Source organism: Pocillopora damicornis, chromosome 1 (assembly GCF_964200805.1).
Source record: "Pocillopora damicornis chromosome 1, jaPocDami1.2, whole genome shotgun sequence".
Lineage (NCBI taxonomy): Eukaryota > Metazoa > Cnidaria > Anthozoa > Scleractinia > Pocilloporidae > Pocillopora > Pocillopora damicornis.
Window position 1 is genome coordinate 5,889,128 of NC_142670.1, and position 20,288 is coordinate 5,909,415.

At 38.6% G+C, this 20,288-nt stretch overlaps 1 protein-coding gene and 1 pseudogene across 1 annotated transcript in view; one reads left to right on the forward strand and one right to left on the reverse strand.

Moving 5' to 3' along the window:
- Positions 1–195: 195 nt before the first annotated feature.
- On the forward strand, positions 196–2,985 carry LOC149051578 (stimulated by retinoic acid gene 6 protein-like; annotated as a pseudogene).
- Positions 2,986–19,498: 16,513 nt separating this feature from the next.
- LOC149051579 (replication factor C subunit 1-like) overlaps positions 19,499–20,288 on the reverse strand; it is a 65,473-nt gene continuing 64,683 nt past the window's right edge. Inside the window, exon 6 of the mRNA XM_089186346.1 lies at positions 19,499–19,782. The gene's annotated coding sequence lies outside the window, so the exon portion shown is untranslated. The remainder of the gene's footprint in view (positions 19,783–20,288) is intronic.

The window sequence follows — 20,288 nt, forward strand, 5'->3', positions numbered from 1 at the left end:
ACTCAAAAGATTGTTTAAGCATCAAAACAAGATACAGTAACATATTTGCAGGATCAGGATTTCGTGGCTAAGCCGGTTTCATAATTATAATCATAATTTCATAATTATTGTGAGACTTGAAGGCTTTTCGAAAGACGCAATCTAGTACTCATGGAATGTTTTTTTTACAGAGCCATTTTGGCCTCAGATATTTTTCTGATGTTGTTCCGGTTGTTTCTAACACATTTCGTCTTTCGTGACTCGACTTATCCAAACATCACTGTCACAATTGATAACAGGTATTGTTGTACATCAGTCTGATGTCTAGTTTCTTTCTCAAATTTTGTTACGACTACAGACCGAACTGGACTCCGCTCTATTTGGCTGCTGATGACCAATGGCGCAGCAAATTTTATTATTGTGTTAATTGTATACGTTATATGCTATTGTATGTTTAGTGGTCAACTCACGCCTCGCCGAGAGAACGTTCAATACAAAGCTGCGATAGATTAATTGAACGTCGACGCAAAAACTCGCCGACAGAGACGTCTCTAATAGGAAGATTTTTGGCATGTATCTACATTCTTATGGTTGTTTGGGTGTTTATTGTTGTTATTAATTTTGTTGTGGTGGTGATGGGTGTTGTGGGTTTTGTTGCTGTGATGGTTATTGTTGTTGCTGTAGTTGTGGTTGTTGGTTTGTTGCGTGTTGTACTGGTTGCATCCAGGTTAATTAGTAATTCTCCTAGATTCACATCTTGCTTATGGGTCACTTAGCTTAAAATATTCAGCCCGTATCGTGAACACTTTGTTTTTGGTCTCTTTCTCTCTCTTTAAGGCGGCTATTCTCCATCATGTCGTACTTTATCTTCTTCTGCAACATAATTCCTGGACTTCTCTCTGCTTCTATGCGAATTATAAAGGGCATGCTTTTAGGAGTGATTTTCATCTCTCGTATAGATCGAACATCACTGGTGCAGGGTTTCCAGGCTTGGGACAAAGGTACGTAGCACGCACCCAGTACAAGCAATTTATAAGTGGCAGAGGCTATGTGAAGTGAGAAAAAAAACATTCAGACCTATTCTGCTGCCAAGTTGCTAACTATTTCCTAAGACAGCTTTTAACCAATTAATTAATGTCTTTAAGACTTCAGTGACGAAAGGAAGGTCGAGCAAAAATTCTTTAGTGACAAGATCCAACAAATATTAAATTGCCCAGAACGCAGCAAAAGGTAGTGGCTTCGTAGCGATTCGTAATAGCTTCACGTCTAATTGTTCGAGAGCGTTGCACGAGATTTATAGAGTTCTCATTATGCTAACTAGAGCATAACCTATGGGATCCTTGACAACCTTTCTTAATTTTCTTTCTAGCTTTTGTCGCATACCTTGGTTTTGTGACTGTGCTGGTTGCCCACAGACAACCCGTGATGCTGGTGTTCTGTCAGTTGCTTATTGACAGACAAAAAGATCATCAGCTCCTGGAAGAGTGTAAGTAAACTGTCTCCAGAATCACGACTCGGCTGGGATGATGCATTCCTAGGATTTTGATTTGCTTGATTGATAATCCGACAGATGAGCGTGCGCACGAATGGGCGGACAGACGAATGGGCAACTGTAGCTTAGAGACAATTGGCACGTTTGTTTCCCTGATAAGATCAAAACACAGCGCTGTATATGCACTTGCAACCGGCACTCAGCAACCAATCAGAATACTAGAAATGATCTTTTCACGGAGGACAAGAAATACATAATTTTCTTTTGTTAAGCGTCGTTATTAGTGTGAAATCCCGGAAAATTAGGCAGAAAACGTACCCCATTCCCCAAGTCAGATTTGATAAAAAATGGGTAACGTTGAGAAGAAACTTACGATGCGAGCTATGTTCGGTTGGTTACTATTCATTTCGTATCCATTCTGTGGTCACGCGGGAATATTGAAAGTTAGCCTTTCTTTTTTGCCAGTTTGCACAGTTTTTTGAGCAACTAAGACGTATCTCACCGACAGTTACTTTTCAAGCCGACCTTTAAAAAAGTGATTGCATTCTGGGTGATATAGAACAGTTTCAAAGCTTTCCATTAGGAGAAAAAGAAACATCCCTACGTGTGTAACCTTTTTTTCACCTTGAGTCTAAAATGCTTAAGTATTCCGTTCTAAACGTTAAAATTAGTTTTCAAGTACCGTGTTTCAAGGCATCTATTTTGTCGCCGGATCTCCGACAGAGCCTGTATATTGTAGGTTTGGCATCGAGGCAGGACGCTCTGAAACTTTGTAATATTTGTTTTAAATGACTTTTCGTTGCCATTCCAGAACAATAGTGAAGGAAAAAAAGACATTTTGTGTCCCTTCTTACTCAAAGTACGAAAGAAATTTCTCTCTTTTGGCCTATTTTCTCTATTGCTATGATTCCTTTGTTGTCATGAACTAATTTTTTGAAGGTTAATTAACTTGAAATACTCGACATAGTCCCTCCAGATCTCGTCCAAACCTTTCAAACGCAGCTTATATTGCCGTCCCTCTCTTTTTGTCTTTCAGGCCCCGTCAGCCGCGCATGTCTCAAAAGGCTGTCAACCGCTAGTTCCTGGCCGTGACTCTCCTACGCAACCCATCTTTTATCAAGTACCGCCGCTAAGACCGCCATTTAACGGCATCTGTTGTGACTTTTGAAAGCGTCAACTTTGACGTTCCAGTGTAAAACTTTGAGACTAACTCAGAAGGAAGCACACTGTTCTTTCTTTGTGGTTCCATTTTCCGGAGATCTGCTATAGCTTGGGGTAAAGGTCTCCCTCGTTTGTTACCACAGTATAATACAGTCTGTATCTGGGTGTTGTTGTTGTTGTAGTTGTTGTTGTTGTAGTTGTGGTTTTTGTTTTTTTGTATTTTAAATTTTTTTGAGTCAAAATGTAACTCCCCTAATGAAAGCTACTCTAAATTCTGGGCTAAACTTTATTAAACACGTAGATTGTGGTAGAGAAATGAGCAAGGAAGCACACAAAGTACTATTGAAAAACAATTTAAAATTGTGGATTTTTATTGCTGGCTTCGGAAATGGGAATTATATTATCTGGCAAACATGGAGAGGCAAATGGTAACAACCCGAACAGGCCGATGGGACTAAGTCAAGGATGACCAAGGATGAAAAGCGGTGAAAGTGACAGAGCTTAACAGGAAAAAAAAATTCGCGAATTTAACAGCCAACCGCTTAATACAGGTTCGACTATTCATTCCGAATAAGACAATCAGCCGACGTGAAGAGCTCTATTCACCAATGTGGTATATGCTAAAAAACCACTATAAGTGTAAATGTTTCTTTTCAAGCTAGAGTTGGAAGGTCGATTCCCGAGTTGATACACGCGCAGGCGATAATCACCAAACCAACAGCCCACGCAAAAAGCACTATTCACCTGTGTGGTATATACTCAAAACCGCTGTGAGATGGGTAGATGGAGAAGGGCTATTGTGGATTTTTATTGCTGGCTTCGGAAATGGGAATTATTTTATCTGGCAAACATGGAGAGGCAAATGGTAACATTTGCAATTTAAGATGAGTTTTTTTGTGAGTCTATTTCTCTGTAAACGATAGTGGGTTCTAAATATTGATTAATCCTCTTTGGTACATTTGAATTTGATGGGTTTTTTTTTAAAGATAATATATCAGGTATTGGAGAGTAATACATACAAAAAGAGCAAGCGGTTTATGTTAGGCTTAAAGCCAAGTATATAGGAAGGAAAAAAAGAGAAAAATAATAGATAAATATTGCGGTTTGCTTAGGCGTTTTAAGCGGAAGTTTTTTGGTTTTTATTTTTCGTTTGTTTGTTTGTTTGGTTTTTGTTGTTGTCGTTGTTTTTTTCCTTTAACTATTATGAAAGTAAGAAAAGTAAAAATTGGCGTACGATACCAAATAATGTTGGGAATTATTGAGGTCCGTGATTAGGGGAAAGACTTGGGAAGGATGGTGTGGGTTTGGAACTGAGGAGCAAAGAACTAGCGGCAAGAAAGAATACTTAGTTGACAGACAGCTGTGAGCATTAGCCACACGAGTGTTTTGGCGAAGGCCGATTTCTTTCACACTTGCGAATGCATTCATATACAATTAGCGAACTCCAACGTCGTGGAGACCTCTGATCTTTCTCGAAAAAAACTTAGCGGAAGTGGAAAGTGAGGAGGAAGCGAAAGATTGGATTGGTGGGACCACTGACGAAACCGGATTTCATTCAATTTTGTTTGCTCGTTTTTATCCGCGCGGGGATCCCGGTTGAATTCCCGCTGGCTCCCTGGTACAAATCTCCTCACCGGCATCCCGAGAGAGATCCCGACAGGTGTCCCGTGGGAATCTCGGCGTGAACTTACGAAAATACCAGCGTACACTCCAGAGGGTAATGACATTAAGGAACTCGTCTTTTTTGTCTCATAACTAACCATTTAATTCTTTCACAAATTCACGAGGACGGCACAATCGAGCAACCGTTTTTAGCCCGTAACTGAGTGTTATAACAGAGTGTTATCATCGTTTAATACAGGTCACCAAGAAAAGACAAGAAAACAACATTTTGTACCATAATTTATCATTTCTCTTTCACGTGAAGCTTATTTTAAAAAATGGCTCAAAAATGTATCGAATAACATCAACAAAACGATGATGCAGCGTAAAAACAGAACGATTAATAAGAATTCTAACGGCCAGACCTCTTGGTAATTACTAAGGAAATGATTTGCGTAATTTTCTTATGTATTATTTGTTAGATACAAACAGTCCTGAGAAGAAAGATAATCTGCAATGCGTTGAGGATATTTGAACTCTAAATACTAACATTGATTTTAGGAGACAAACATGGAATAAATTTTACTTCAGAGACAATTCGTAGTTTTATTCGAGTGATTCCGCCCTAAGTGACCGTTCCATACAACCCGAACAGGCCGATGGGACTCAGTCAAGGATGACCACAATCGCTTAATAGAGACCACCGCTAAAAAGTGGTGAAAGTCACAATGCATAAGAGGAAAAAATTCGGGAATTTTACAACCGACCTCTTAATACAGGTTCGACTATTAATTCTGAATTAGCCAATCAGCCCACGCGAAGAGCTCTGTTGTGGTATATACTAAAAACCGCTGTAGGGTGGATAGACGGAGTTGAGTTATGTAGCACGAGGAGAAAATTTAAGAAGAAGAAAGAAGCCTAAGTCTATCAATTTCTCAGGGAGATTCTTATCTTTACCTTCTGAAATCGTAGCTCTAAGATTCTTGAGAATCCGTCCGGAGATGCTACTCATGAAACCACGTAGCTGTTTACACTCCCAACCCGGGGGGATAAACGGACCATCGACTCATCCTTCCCCCTTCCCATGGATCTTTTTTTTTTTTTTTAAATGATTGTAATATATGCTATCGTCAGTAGAGATGTTCTGCTGAAACATTTACGTTGTCGCAGTTTTTTTAGATCTCCCAGTTTAATCCTCGCCTCCAGGATTTTTCCACGGCTTGTTTTTCCCTAAAAGGTCTAATTCCGAATTCGAATTGAAAATGCCACCCTCTTAAACCGTTTTCATTTCACATCTTGCATATTTCTCAGTCGAGGGTCTCCATAGGATTAACCGTTAGCCCTAAATCGGTCAAAAAACTAGCTGTTAGGCGTAAACATTGACAGATTTTAACCCTTAGTTACAGCAAAAATTAACCTTAGAAATCTTTCCTTCCTACAAAGTGTTAATTTGTGTTATTTTGAGTTAACCGCAGCAGAAAAATGGCCAAAATTTAAACCGTTAGCCGCAAAAAGTTCTCCTCGGTCGACCCTCTTCAGTTCTAAGTAAGTTAAGCTGTTTTAGTTAAGTTTACAACCGTGGAAAAAAAATTCATCAATATTTTCTACACTCGAGGAACCACACCGACCTAGGGTACCCATGATGAGGACTCTTTCTATAAATGAAGTAAAGCATCATCTCCCAAAGTGAAAGGTAATTTCTTTTTCCTTGCCTCTTCAAAGATATATGACAAAACATCATGTCGCTTTACATGCTTACAGAAGCGCGTCGCGTGACATCCTAAGGAACGCCTGCCAATGAAACTAGTAGTTATAAAATCTGAAAAAAAATCGAGGTCTTTATCTTATTTAATAACTCTATCCAAAGAGATGGGCAATAGTTGAGCCAACTAGACACAGGTGCGCTCACTACTTCAAACGACAAGGTGTAACAAAACATCATATCTGTCGCATAACGTGCTAAAGAAGTGCGTCGAGATGGACATTAGCAGTTATAGAGTCAGAAAACATCGAAGTTTATCTCTCATTCTGTAAACCTATTCAAAGAAATGAGCAAAAGTTATTAAGCGAATAAGACTTAGGCGCGCTCACTACTTCAAACGACAAGAAATGGCTTATGCAGGTTGATGCAGAAATTTTCTTCCCTTTGTCATTGATTTCCTCTTCCATTCTAACAAAAAACCAAGCGACTTGTTTCATTGTTTGACATTTAAAAGTTAGTTTATTGTACTTAGATAATAAGTAAACAATCTAATCGGAGAAACTAAATGAAATCATTTGGCTCCAACTTTCTAGCTCGTTCTGACTGAGCTTCTTTTAATGCTGTGTACGCCGGTAACTAAAATTAAGATAAAACTTCTCGTTTTGCCTTCGGACGATTAGTTAAAAAAATATACTTAAAATGCATCGATCGTCTTGTAAAAAAGAACACAATTTATCGCATTCAAAATTAAAGGAGAAATCTCAGAAAATTAACTAATACCAAGACTAAATCCTTGCCATTACGGCCAAAATCTGTCATTTTAGGTCCAGATAAACCAAATTCTGATCAGCAGAAACTAACTTTAAGTACCAATTACTGGGTACAAATCATCGAGAAGTTACTCACAATTCCCATCCGACATAAACTAAGATAATCGAGCAATCGGACAACTGATTATTTTCCAATTTCCATGGAAATTCTCCACACACGCACATGGCTGTAACAGCTTTACATCACTCATGAGAAAAAAACCGATTGAGTAAAAGTCTAAAAAACTCTGGAAACGTTTTCAAGACTTTTCAACTTCGACGCCAATGCAACGCCCAAATCCGCTTCGTAGGTAATACATAGATTAAAAATTAACTTTTGTATAGATACTCATGATAATTTCAAGACATTATGTGAAAAAAACCAGTAGTTTCAGCTGAACATAAAAGATCAAGCTCTTAAGAGCAGTTCAGACAAGGAAAAAGTCAACTTTTGAATCAATGAAAATCCGTTCTCTTGTTAAACTTGACTTTAGTCGCCTTTTGGTTCTTCCTGCTTTAAAAAGAAGACTCTTGACAAATATTTAATCGGTAGCTTACTGGTTTATGGTCCAAATATCAGCGTTTGCGGGTATTCTAAAACTCCTTGGGGCTCCAATGCTCACTGCCTTAACTGAAAAATAAAAGAATCTAAGTTTAGGAAGGATAGTTGAGTTGCCATAAAATATTTCATAGCACATGAAACGATACATTGCACAAAAGGATTGTTTTAAAAGAAATTTGCTTTTTTACTCCTATCAGGTTTCCTAAAAAGAATGTCATCATCGTAAACGTGTCCTCTTGATTTTACTGCATCTCAAGTTGCCGGAGCAAAAACTAAATATCGTAACCCAACTGAAAGGAAAATAACACGCAAGTATCATTGCTCATAGATAAGCTATAATTACGATTTAAGGTAACTTTGTATTAAATAGAATGTATAAACAGAATATTTACTTGTTTCGGCTTCTAATATCCTTGACATCCAGGTTGACATCATCACCAATGAGTACAAATGGTGCCCAGTAAATCACCTCCTTGAACTCTTCAATTTCTCTCATACACTTCATGGCCTGATTGAGAGCTTCACTTGCTTTCTTGCCTTTGGCAAGTGCATCGTAGAAGAAACTCATGAACTCCAGGGTTCCCTCGTCGCCAATCGCCCACAAGGTTACTACAACAGATCTAGCACCGGCACCCAAAAGTGCACGCGCCATGCCCACCACACCCTCTGCCATGACTTCCCCACGAGCAGTGTGACAGCAGCTAAGTACAACCAGACGAGCTCGCAACCCAGCTTCTATGACATCTTTCATCGTCAGTAGATAGTCTTCCTCATGAGGCTGAGGGTTTTCTCTTGTGGTGTTTGGCGCTAGGATAACTTCTCCAGTTTCCATTTTACCGTGTGCTGCTATGTGAACTAAGGCCACTGATGATATTCGTTTTAAAACTTCATGTTTTGTTGCCATTTCTCCAATGAGGGGGGGAACATTGAGGATACGTCCGATCATTTCCACTTCTTCCCTTGCTCCTGGAAGTTGTTCCAAACGTCTTCCCTGATAGATGATATCTTTGAAAGATGGGTCGCCGACAAGCAATGCACCAGTCTTGATGTGAAAGTCAGCTGGACAATCATGAATTAGTTGCAACGTCGTCAGAGAGGGAAGCACACGAATTGTGCAAGAATCACTCAGATATGATGACTTGGAGTCCAGCAACGCTGCATAAGGTACAAGGCAAAATGGCCCCTCAGGAACGAATGTTATCTCGTTGCCTTCGATCAGGTCAGCAATAGGAGCAACGATAATGTCATGCAGCTTCTTTAAAGCACTTGATTTGGAGTGCCTCACATCAACTCGGATCACATCATTGGCCTTTTCCTCTTCTGTCGGCGAATCAGGAGGAAGATTTTCGATTTTAACAGTATCTCTTTCACGGATCTCCTTCAGAGTAGTTTCGTTCAGCAGCTGGATGAAACGTTCCAATTCATCCTCAAACTTATAATCGTTGACGTGTACCTTTTTCATCTGGATGTTATCTTCACTAAGGCAAACCCAGAAGTAAACGCATGGTCCATTAATAGCTATGAAAACTGTGCTCAATGTAACGCACCTCAGAGAAATGTGGGATGCGCCTTCCGTTAAAGAATCTCCAGGCTGATATTTTGTGGTCATGAGATCTCTCAGAGCTTGAGCACGTCCTTTCTCTGTGGCAAGAAGAGCCTTTAGAGCTTGACCTCGTTTGAGATTTATACGCCACAAACCTTTGTATGCTATTTGGTAAAGATTACGATAAGTAATCTTCCACTGATCGTTGAGTTGAAGGCTGGCCCTGATATCATCATACAATTCTACACTTGAGTAATAATAGTCAAAGGCCATCATGAGATTTCCTTGGCACTCAAAATGGTTTCCAAGGGAACAGAGTGAGCACGCCACTCCAGGCTTGTCTCCCACTTCTTTAGCAATTTCTAGATCACGTTGATAGTACTTGATGGCTGTTTTGAACTCTCCTAGACCTTGATAAGCGTTGCCGAGATTGCCATAACTTTTTCCCTCTCCGGCCTTGTCTCCCACTTCTTTAGCGATTTCTAGAGTGCGTTGACAGTAATCCATTGCTGTTTTGAACTGTCGTAGAACTTGATAATCGTTGCCGAGATTGCCATAACTTCTTCCCTCTCCGGCCTTGTCTCCCACTTCTTTAGAAATTTCTAGACATTGTTGATGGTACTCGATGGCTGTTTTGAACTTTCTTAGCCTGCAATAAGCGTTGCCGAGATTGCCATAACTTTTTCCCTCTCCGGCCTTGTCTCCCACTTCTTTAGCAATTTCTAGATGACGTTGATGGTACTTGATGGCTGTTTTGAACTCTCCTAGACTGTCATAAGCGTTGCCGAGATTGCCATAACTTGCTCCCTCTCCGGCCTTGTCTTCCACTTCTTTAGCAATTTCTAGATGACGTTGATGGTACTTGATGGCTGTTTTGAACTCTCCTAGACTGCAATAAGCGTTGCCGAGATGGCAATAACTTTTTCCCTCTCCGGCCTTGTCTCCCACTTCTTTAGCAATTTCTAGATCACGTTGATGGTACTTGATGGCTGTTTTGAACTCTCCTAGACTGTGATAAGCGATGCCAAGATTGCCATAACTTCTTCCCTTTCCGGCCTTGTCTCCCACTTCTTTAGCAATTTCTAGATGACGTTGATGGTACTTAATGGCTGTTTTGAACTCTCCTATACCTTGATAAGCGTTGCCGAGATTGCAATAACTTCTTCCCTCTCCGGCCTTGTCTCCCACTTCTTTAGCAATTTCTAGATCACGTTGATGGTACTTGATGGCTGTTTTGAACTCTCCTAGACTGTCATAAGCGTTGCCGAGATTGCAATAACTTGCTCCCTCTCCGGCCTTGTCTCCCACTTCTTTAGCAATTTCTAGATCACGTTGATGGTACTTGATGGCTGTTTTGAACTCTCCTAGACTGTCATAAGCGATGCCGAGATTGCCATAACTTCTTCCCTCTCCGGCCTTGTCTCCCACTTCTTTAGCAATTTCTAGATCACGTTGATGGTACTTGATGGCTGTTTTGAACTCTCCTAGACCTTGATAAGCGTTGCCGAGATTGCCATAACTTTTTCCCTCTCCGGCCTTGTCTCCCACTTCTTTAGCAATTTCTAGATGACGTTGATGGTACTCGATGGCTGTTTTGAACTCTCCTAGACTGCGATAAGCGTTGCCGAGATTGCAATAACTTTTTCCTTCTCCGGCCTTGTCTCCCACTTCTTTAGCAAGTTCTAGATGACGTTGATGGTACTTGATGGCTGTTTTGAACTCTCCTAGACTGTCATAAGCGATGCCAAGATTGCCATAACTTCTTCCCTCTCCGGCCTTGTCTCCCACTTCTTTAGCAATTTCTAGATGACGTTGATGGTACTTGATGGCTGTTTTGAACTCTCCTAGACCTTGATAAGCGTTGCCGAGATTGCCATAGCTTGCTCCCTCTCCGGCCTTGTCTTCCACTTCTTTAGCAATTTCTAGATCACGTTGATGGTACTTGATGGCTGTTTTGAACTCCCCTAGACCTTGATAAGCGTTGCCGAGATTGCAATAACTTTTTCCCTCTCCGGCCTTGTCTCCCACTTCTTTAGCAATTTCTAGATGACGTTGATGGTACTTGATGGCTGTTTTGAACTCTCCTAGACCTTGATAAGCGTTGCCGAGAGTGCAATAACTTGCTCCCTCTCTGGCCTTGTCTTCCACTTCTTTAGCAATTTCTAGATGAAGTTGATGGTACTCGATTGCTGTATCGAACTGTGCAGCATTATGGTAAGTACATCCGAGACTAGCATAAGTGTTTGCTTTGACCTTTAGTTCAGTATTCGATTTCCTTTTTAATTGAAGCAGACGTTCGTTATTGTTGTCAATCTTAAAACGTGTCAAGGGTAACTATATCATGAGCGGATTTGCGAACATGCAATGGAAATATGTTTTAAAAATAATGAGAGTGTTGGATAAAACCTTAAAATTGGAATGATAATTCGAGTGTGGTTTTCTTGAAGAGATTTGATTTCAAGTTATACGAGAGTGTTAGCTAGTTCTGAAGCGCATTTATTAATTTAGATTCGGTCGAAATGGTGATGCTCGTCTCAAGACAAAAACGAGGGGCATTTAGCAGAAACTCTGGGAATTAGTTAATATGGCCTCTTCTTTTAAGTAAAGTTTCGTCGAACAATCTAAAGAACTCCTTAATAATATTTTAGCTTCTTTAAACTGCTCAGTGCAGTATAAGAGAACATGGTTTGCATTATGTGTAGAAGAATCTGCCTGGAACGTATTTTTTTATTCTTGAAATACTATTCGCATTGCATCTCGTATCACGCTGGAAACATTCGGTAAAGGATACGGTCAATCCCATATGCAACCAGCTCCTTGCTTCTTTATACCAGCAAAGTTCGACACAAGCTCTGGCTCCTGAAAAGGAGAGAATAACTGGTGGTGCGAGGTAATTTATCACTGTTAAGGTATAAACGTATTGATAAAATGGACTTAATTTTTCATTTAGCTGGGAACAAAAATTGTGATAATGAAGGAAATTTGAACTTGTGGAAGAACTCAAAATGAACAATAAGGAACTAATACAAAGCGGCTACCAATTAAGCTTCAATTTATGATGATAACGACGAATTTATCTCGCGCATTCTTTCTTTTAATGTGCTGTTATGCACTTTTCAGCATTTTTCGGGGAAGTTTTCGGGAAGACTGCATTGAGCAGTTCAACTCTTGATAGGGAATCTTTCAGGTGCTTCTTTTTCGGGTTTTGTAACGTCCCCTGCTAATAGTTACAGAGAAGATTTAGGAAACGGGGCTCACAGTTTTCCGTCCATATCCGTGACAAGAATATCAAACCATTTGCAGATGTCACAGCTTAGGCGGCAGCACATTGCCCTCAGATATTTTAAGACTCAGGGTGATGTTCCGGTCCAAGGCTTGAACCCTCGACCTCCGGCGCTCTACAACGTGAACTAACCAGGCAGCGGTATTTGAGAGCTTACTGACATTTTCTTATGCTTTATATCCACATAACAGACATTGACACACCAGATACAATTGACACTTGGAGTGCAGTTACCTGCCACAAACCACACAATCCTCTTTTGACGAAATCAGAGAATAAAATGTTGATGGCTTATGTCTGAAAAACCCACCTTTCTTAATAGCTTTGATGAAAGTGGGTTCCAATTGAACAGCAACTGTTGCATCATCCAGACATTCCATGAAGTTTGCTATGAGATTCAGGAAATGAGGTTTAAAAAAGTTTCATCCAATGAAATTGCAGCAAAGAAGCCTGAAAAATTACAATTGCTTAAATTGCAGTCTAATAACGAGAATCATTTCTTTTCTTAATTTTCATCGACTAAAGTGGGATTCATGCTTTTCCTCTGCTGTTGCTCAACTTCTTTCTTTCTTGATGCAGATTGTGTATTCCGTTATCTTGTAACGCTGCATGAGAGATTTATATATTTAGAAATGAAATTGTTACCCAAACGGAAATGAGCTGTTGCCCTGTTACTGTAAAGCTTGGCGTTGAGTCGTTTATCTTTGCAGTTCACATGAAGTCCTTCCGTGTAAGAGTTTATCGCGTTATTAGCTTCTCCTTGTCTGTATTCTTTGTTACCTTCCTCGAGACATACTTTCGCTATCCCTGAAAACATACCGTTTTAATGATTTATTAATGATTTAGTAATGAGTAATACGACCCTCGACCGATGATGCAAACTTTATACTTCCAAACAAACTTTTAGGTTAAAGGAACTTAGAGCTATGAAAAACGAAAAATTAGAAAAGTTTAATATCTGTACACTTTGAAATTAGAAGATCCTCGCAGCTAAGAACACTACTGAAACTAGTAGTTGTAAGTAGGACCTGAAAAAAATTTCAGGCCCGTACGGGATTTGAACCCATGACCTCTGCGATACCGGTGCAGCGCTCTACCAATTGAGCTAACAAGCCAACTGGGAGGTCAATGAATTGGGTACAAGTCAATTGGTAGAGCGCTGCACCGGTATCGCAGAGGTCATGGGTTCAAATCCCGTACGGGCCTGAAATTTTTTTCAGGTCCTATTAACAACTTCTAGTTTCAGTAGTGTTCTTAGCTGCGTGGATCTTCTAATTTCATCTTTCCACCGCAGTGCAAGTATGTGAATTTTCATATATCTAAATCTTCATCTGTACACTTTGTTTGTGTGCAAGCTGTTAAGAGTCTGGGCTGCAGCTTGGTTATTATCAGTTCAAGTTTCTCGGTTTACATTTAGGTCGAGAGGCTTTCACAAACTCCTTTTACAACTGGCTTACGTTTTCCAAAATAAAAAAAATTTTACCGGGAGCTCCTATTTCAACTCAACTTTGTTTACAATCGCACTTCAGAAGAGTTTATCTTTGCTCTTTGTTTGTTTAAAAATATACACATGCTCTATTAGAGGTTTTAGCTGTAGCTTGGCTGTAAGCAAATCAAGTCTGTTCGGTTTACATTTAGATAGAGAGATTTTCCAAAAACCCTTTTACACCTCGGTTACGTTTTCCCAAATATCAAGTTAGAATATAAAACCCCATAGTTAGTGCATAAAGCAGAGCAAAGCCAGGAACGAAAAAGTTAAAACTTGTGAATGTTCTGTTAAAAAAAAAAAAAAACATCGCGCTGAGAGTGACCAGGGTTCGTGGTTTTCCCATCGTTCAGAAAAGTGCGCTAAAAAAAAAATGTTTTTTTGTCGCTGTTGTTTTTTGATCACTTGGTTTTTCTCATACATGTAACTGTCTATTGAGAACATACTCTTAGAGGCCAACTGGAGAAATCTGATTGGGAAAATACTGCTTTCCCGCGAAGTGCCATTTTGCCTGTTGTGAAAGTCAGGGGTTCTGGTGGTTTATAGCGTGGGCCTGGTGTTGACATAACTGTCTAACGAGGCGAGGCGTGAAATATTTGGACCAAAACAGGCGATACGGCCGAGACAAAATGCCTCCTCTTCGCTTGAGGATTCTCAAATTGCATAAAATTTCTGCCAAACATGCATTGAACAATAACGGACAAACAGGTGTTAGCATAACTTTTAGTCAAATACTTTCTTCGTGGCGGCCTCAAAAAGTTATCCGTTTGCCATTTTTTTCAGCCAACAGCTCTCTCTCGCTGAAAACGACTTTCACATTAAAAATGACCAAATTTTGAGTATCTTCAAATTCAAAAGGAAAATACTTCTACTTCGCAAATATTATTCATTTTAGGTGAAAATTGTAGCTACATCTTTAATCTTTAAAACGCCGTGCGTTGATTTGGAAGGAAGCACTTCTAAAACTCAGAAAACTGAGTTATACAAGGCCTAGTGGGCCAAGTTTGACCCATTCTTCTCTAATTTAGGGCTCTTCAAAGCGAAGCCGCGTTCAAATTTGCCGCTTTGTGGCTTGTAAATAATTAATGATGTCATCGAATTCTGCTCCATTGGATCGAGCAATAAATTATTTTTTTGTTTCGTTTTTATTTTACTGGTAACAAAGTTTGAAATTTGAAGATATTTTGCTGCTTCAAAAACTCATTCACAAAACATACGCAAATTTTGATGTAAAAAGGACAAAAAAACTTCACTGGGACGTCTTTCAAACAATCTTACTTCACCTAGTTTTCTTACCTCTTAAAGGGTCATTGTATACATCCAGTTCAGCGTCACTTGACGTAACTTGACTTTCCTCTGTTGCTGAAATTACCGAGAAGATATTTCAACTTGTTAGTGATCACAACTATGTGCAATTACAACTAGCGTTCTAATACTGACGTATTTAGTGGATTCCTTAAAAACCTTCAAGTCGAAGTAATCCAAAAAATTGTGCACCGGAATTAAGATATACTTAATTAACAAACTGTACAAAATCACCACAACGAAGTCTGTCCCTGTTGCTTTTTCTTACCTGTGGCTGGAAACTCATTTTTCACCTCCAGTTCTTCTCCCGTTGTTGGGAGGTTGCTTTCTGCCATTGCTAGAAATAAAATTGAATCGATTGTACTGCGCTACATTGTTTAAAATCAAAAGAGGAGACTCAGATGAAAGTAACTTAAAGAAAACATTTTATACTTAATCATAGAGGAAGATTGAAAATCTCAAAGTTTCCTCCGTCACGCTATTGTAATTGCGTGACAGCTCCAGTTAAGTTCTGCGGGTTGTGTCATGTTTGTTTGTTTGTTTTCGTAGTCTCATCTGTTGAAACGTCGTTCAAGGCTGTCCCTTATCAAAATGCGTGAATTGCAATAAACAACCTTGTTGTACCCGGTAGGCATGGATCAAAAATAATGCAATAAAAGACCAATTCCTCTGCTATTAATACGTTAAGGTAGGACCCGCGAGCGAGCAGGAAAGCTGTGCTCTGATCGGCTACCCAAGAATGAAAAATGTGTATTCTTTAGATTCCCACTTTGATTCCCCACAGAAGGAAAAAAAGAAATGCTTGTAGCCTGTTGAATACCTCGTATAATTTCATAACTAAACAATATATTTTTGTCCTATGAATAAAAGCTTTTCCAGCATTTTTGGCTAAAACACAGGTCACAGATTCGTCCTAAATGAAAACAAAACAAAACAAAAATCACAACGAAACTCGCAGATTTATTTGATACTTCCATAATGCATGAATGTATTTTTTTATCGTGTTATACATCCTTTGATCCGTTGCTGACGATGCCTTCGTCTCGGTCCCGGCTTAAAATATAGTGAGGGAAATTGGCCGATGTACAGCCTTCTTAAGATCACACTTGTTCAATAATACACACGCATACACGAGATATTAGATAACCGCGCGTGGATACGAATTTTACCATCGAGTGTCATGACATCTTTTACTCCTTCAAATAGATAATTCAATTCAAGCAGATAAATTCGTATCCATAGGCCAACTGTATCATCCATTTTATTCAAAAGATATTGATTGAAAATTTGAATCAAATATGATTTTTTAAATAGGAGCATCGATTAAAGAGATCCGTTACACCGAAACTCGGCTCGCCGAAAAATCAATTCAATTTCGGACATTGTAATACAACAGTTTCTCATTACAAGAACTATTTTCTTTAAAAAAGAATTGAATTCAGCTTCAGGTAAAAAAATACAATTGAAAAAAAAAACAGCCCACATGGAAGGTAAAACTGTCATGTTTATAAATCCGGTTGTAATGACGATATTGATACCTTTATATGTGAAGATTACAGCGTGCGGTGGAGATGTCACGTTTTGGAAACTAAACCATATTACCGTTATTATTACTATATATCGCGAATGTTACCATATCAAAAGAAACGTAGGGATTGGGTAATTTTTTTTCAACCTCGAGCTTTGTCACAAACTTACAAAGAGATATTTGCTGATTTTGATATTGACGAGAGCTCTAATTATATACGTCACGTTATCTAGCTTTGTCACACACTCGTCACGCGCTTCTGCCGCATAATCATCACGCACAGTTAAACCTTCAACTCCCGTGATCTAATTGTTAATTCTCCCCTCTAGCTGCTACATGTTTCATTTCAAAGTAGATAAAGAAATTTGGTGTTAGTTCAAAGATAACGAATTCTACCTGATAAAACTTTGAATATTCTCATTGCCTGTTTGCTGGATAATGTATTGATATTACAGGGATAAGTTACAAGTTATATCACTTCTAGGAGTTTAAGGCTTTAGGAAATTGCATCGCGTGCAGACTATTAAACCAGTCAAATGAGAGAAACCATTGAAATATCTTCACATCTGATAACAATAAGCCGGGAAATTCGACTGAAATTAACCTTGATTGTTGTCAGCCGCAAGAAAAATAAGATTGCGATCTTCCATTATAAATAACATGAGCTCTACAGCTCTAATCAGTTGCAGAATGAAAATTGATTTGTACCTGTTAAACTGTTATCCTCTGAATCCTTCTGTTCTCCAGACGATGTCATTTGTTAATTCTACATGCCTGAAAATATCAAAATAATATTTTGCTTTACAACAATTCGATGAAAAAATGAAGGTAACATATTCACGAGTTTGAAAGATGTAACCTCATCTAATGCCCAGTATTGTGCTTGTATTTTTGTCTGTTTGTTTTTTTTTATTCTTTTTATGATTATTACTTGTTTACATGTTTCTCCAGGGCGATTAATTATTTCTGTGATTTAAATTCAGCTCTTTCTCTTTCAGTGCAAAACACTCGCATCCGCAAAACCCTTTTCTTCTCTGAGCAGGACATGTTACACCCCGCCATAGCTGAATCGATAAGGATGAATTTACACCGTGAGTTATATTGTACCAATACAATTTCTCTTCAAGTGATCAACTCAATATATCCCTCGTTCAATATGATACACATTTGTTTTTGGTCATCTTCCCATTAGCGTTACAGTTCTCTCAAATTTTCATCTTCCGCTCTCACCGTGACAACTTCAAAAAGTTTCTAAAAATAATAACGGTAAGTTTTTTTCTTGTAAGTAACTCCCGCCAATTGCGCCCTAAATATTTTTGCAGTCAAAAGCGTAGGTGTCCGGTTTAATCACTAGAGGGAGATACAAAGCTAAAGAAACCACATCAATAATATGTATTCTTTATGTAAATTTTTTCCAATTTTCTTGTCTTTCGATTATAGTATGCTACATATTTCTTCATTATCTTTCCTCACCTGAAGATTACTTGCAATAAATTTAACTCCAATAAAGTTCTTTTGCAAGAAAACTACTTGACTTCTCGTTATATCTAGGGAAAAGCATAGTTAAATCGTTTCGCGTCTTGGAAAGAATTAAAGCGAATACCATAAGTACTCTTCTTAAAAAAAATATCCGAGGAAGATATTCAAAATTTTTTTAAATCTGTGCACTCCATGCATCTTTGTGTGCAGAAACCCTCTGTGTATCTTATAAGAATTTTATGAATAAATTGTTACTGAACCAGTTGTCTTTAAGTTGGAAGAGAAATCTGAAGCCGTAGCTCTCTGTCTCTTTGAGCTCTAGAATTGTCAGCCGAGTTTGGATGCAGTAAGCGAGGCCATAAATAAATGTCTAACAGTTCGTACAGACAAGTGACACACATGATACTGGAATCAGAAATGCCGCAGCTTCGTAAATCCCTCATGGGAAGATAAATAAGCTACCTCAAGGTCTGGTATGTTTATCTTCATGTCAGCATTGCTATTTAATCGGTCGTTTAACCTGATCTGACGGATAGGGTTTTTCTTTTCGGTCGTCGGTTAAAAATGATTTTTTCCTTTGTCACGCAAGAGCTTGAAATTTCCTTTCTATCATTATGTATTTGAAGACATGAAACTTTCGACATTGATGATCTAAGCAGTATGCAGGATGATCCTTTATGTATCCATTGTATGTCATGGATCATTAACGAGAAATCTATAGCTATGTGTGAGAACTTCAGATCGTAAAATCCGATGGTCTAAGATTCGATCCTGCGTTCGTGACGAGTAAATAAGATCGATATTTTTTTTCATTATTTTGTCTCATGTTTCAAATTATTTCTATTTGTATCTTTAGTCAATATCCGTTTATCTCATTCACTGCATTCGGTCGCTATTAACTTATTCTTTCCTCACCTTAACTCCTGTGAAAATGTGATTTGCCCCAGAAGTGTGTGACAAAAGGTGCACTTGGTAACACGAGCAGTATTGAAGAAGCTGAATATGAGCTCATCCAACTCGAAACAGAAAATCGTGTCATTGCTTATTTCGTGATCCATGATTCTATTTTGTAGCGATGCTGTTTCACTATTTATACGCCAAGTTTGGACAGGACCTCATATTACATTTTTTAACTTTTCATTTTCATTAATTCGGAGTGTAGCACAATGATATAAACATGCAATTTTTTTTTTTAGTATACTTATTTTTTGCTGATGTGATGGTCGTTAAACAATCGCCTGCTTAGGGTGATCGAAGGGCGCTGGACTGCCATACGAGAGGTCTTGACAGGACAGGGAAAAATGAGACACACATACTGAACGCATAGTGAAGGATATTTTCTTATTAAAGATGCAGGCGATTTGTCGACCTGGAAACTTGACAAATTTTTTAGGAAAAGTTGACCAATAGAGCTTTAATTCGACGGGTGAGTGAAAAGAAATGACCTAAGGCGAAATTTAGCAAAAAGTTATTGTATAGCGAATACGACCAAAAATACACGGAAAAATGACATCTGAAATCAAATAAATTAACTACAGAGGAAAATCAGTTTAGTAAGACTGGAGAATTCATGAAGTATCTTTAATAATATCAAAGTCATTCCAAATCTTACAGAAATTTGACAACCTGTCAGAAAGCCATCCATGGTTTTATTGTTCAGTGACTGAGAAATGTGTTCTTCCAAGGTCTTTTTGCTTCGTGTGTCACTGGCATTCATTTCAATATACGTAAAACCCAGCTCTTCACAAACCAGGGTACATGTAGCTGTTGTTGTTTTTCCAACTCCTTGGGAACCGGACAGAGGAGCTGCCATAAAGGACGACCCATCTTGGCCTTTGTTGTAAAAGAAAGCTGTGCAAAATAAAAAGGTTTAAAACTGTGATTCCACTTCTAACATACTAACTACATGTATAAGTGACTGTCGAGTAAAATAAATTCATAAAAGTTCATAAGTTACAGCTGTTTAAAAAATTGTATCTCTGAATGTGGGAATTAAGAAACAATCTGGATTCAATGTGAAAGGTATTTAGCCAACAGCTAGACGACATTTGCATTACAACTCAATTTAAGGTCTTATGTAAAATATCTGTTGATTAAGGTTAGGTTCATCCACTGAACCCTTTTACTCCAAACAGCTCACTAGTACTTCTTACTGTCTGCCATAAAATTTTTATGATTTGGATAATTTGGTATTGGATCAACTAATTATCCCCAGATTGATATTTTTCTATATTCTCATTACTTGTCTGATTGATATTGTATTGATATTGTAAGGAGAAATCCTGTCTTGGTCACTCATGCGAGATAAAGGGTTAGAGGTAAAGTCAGCACAAGAGCCACAGGTCTAACCTTGCCTA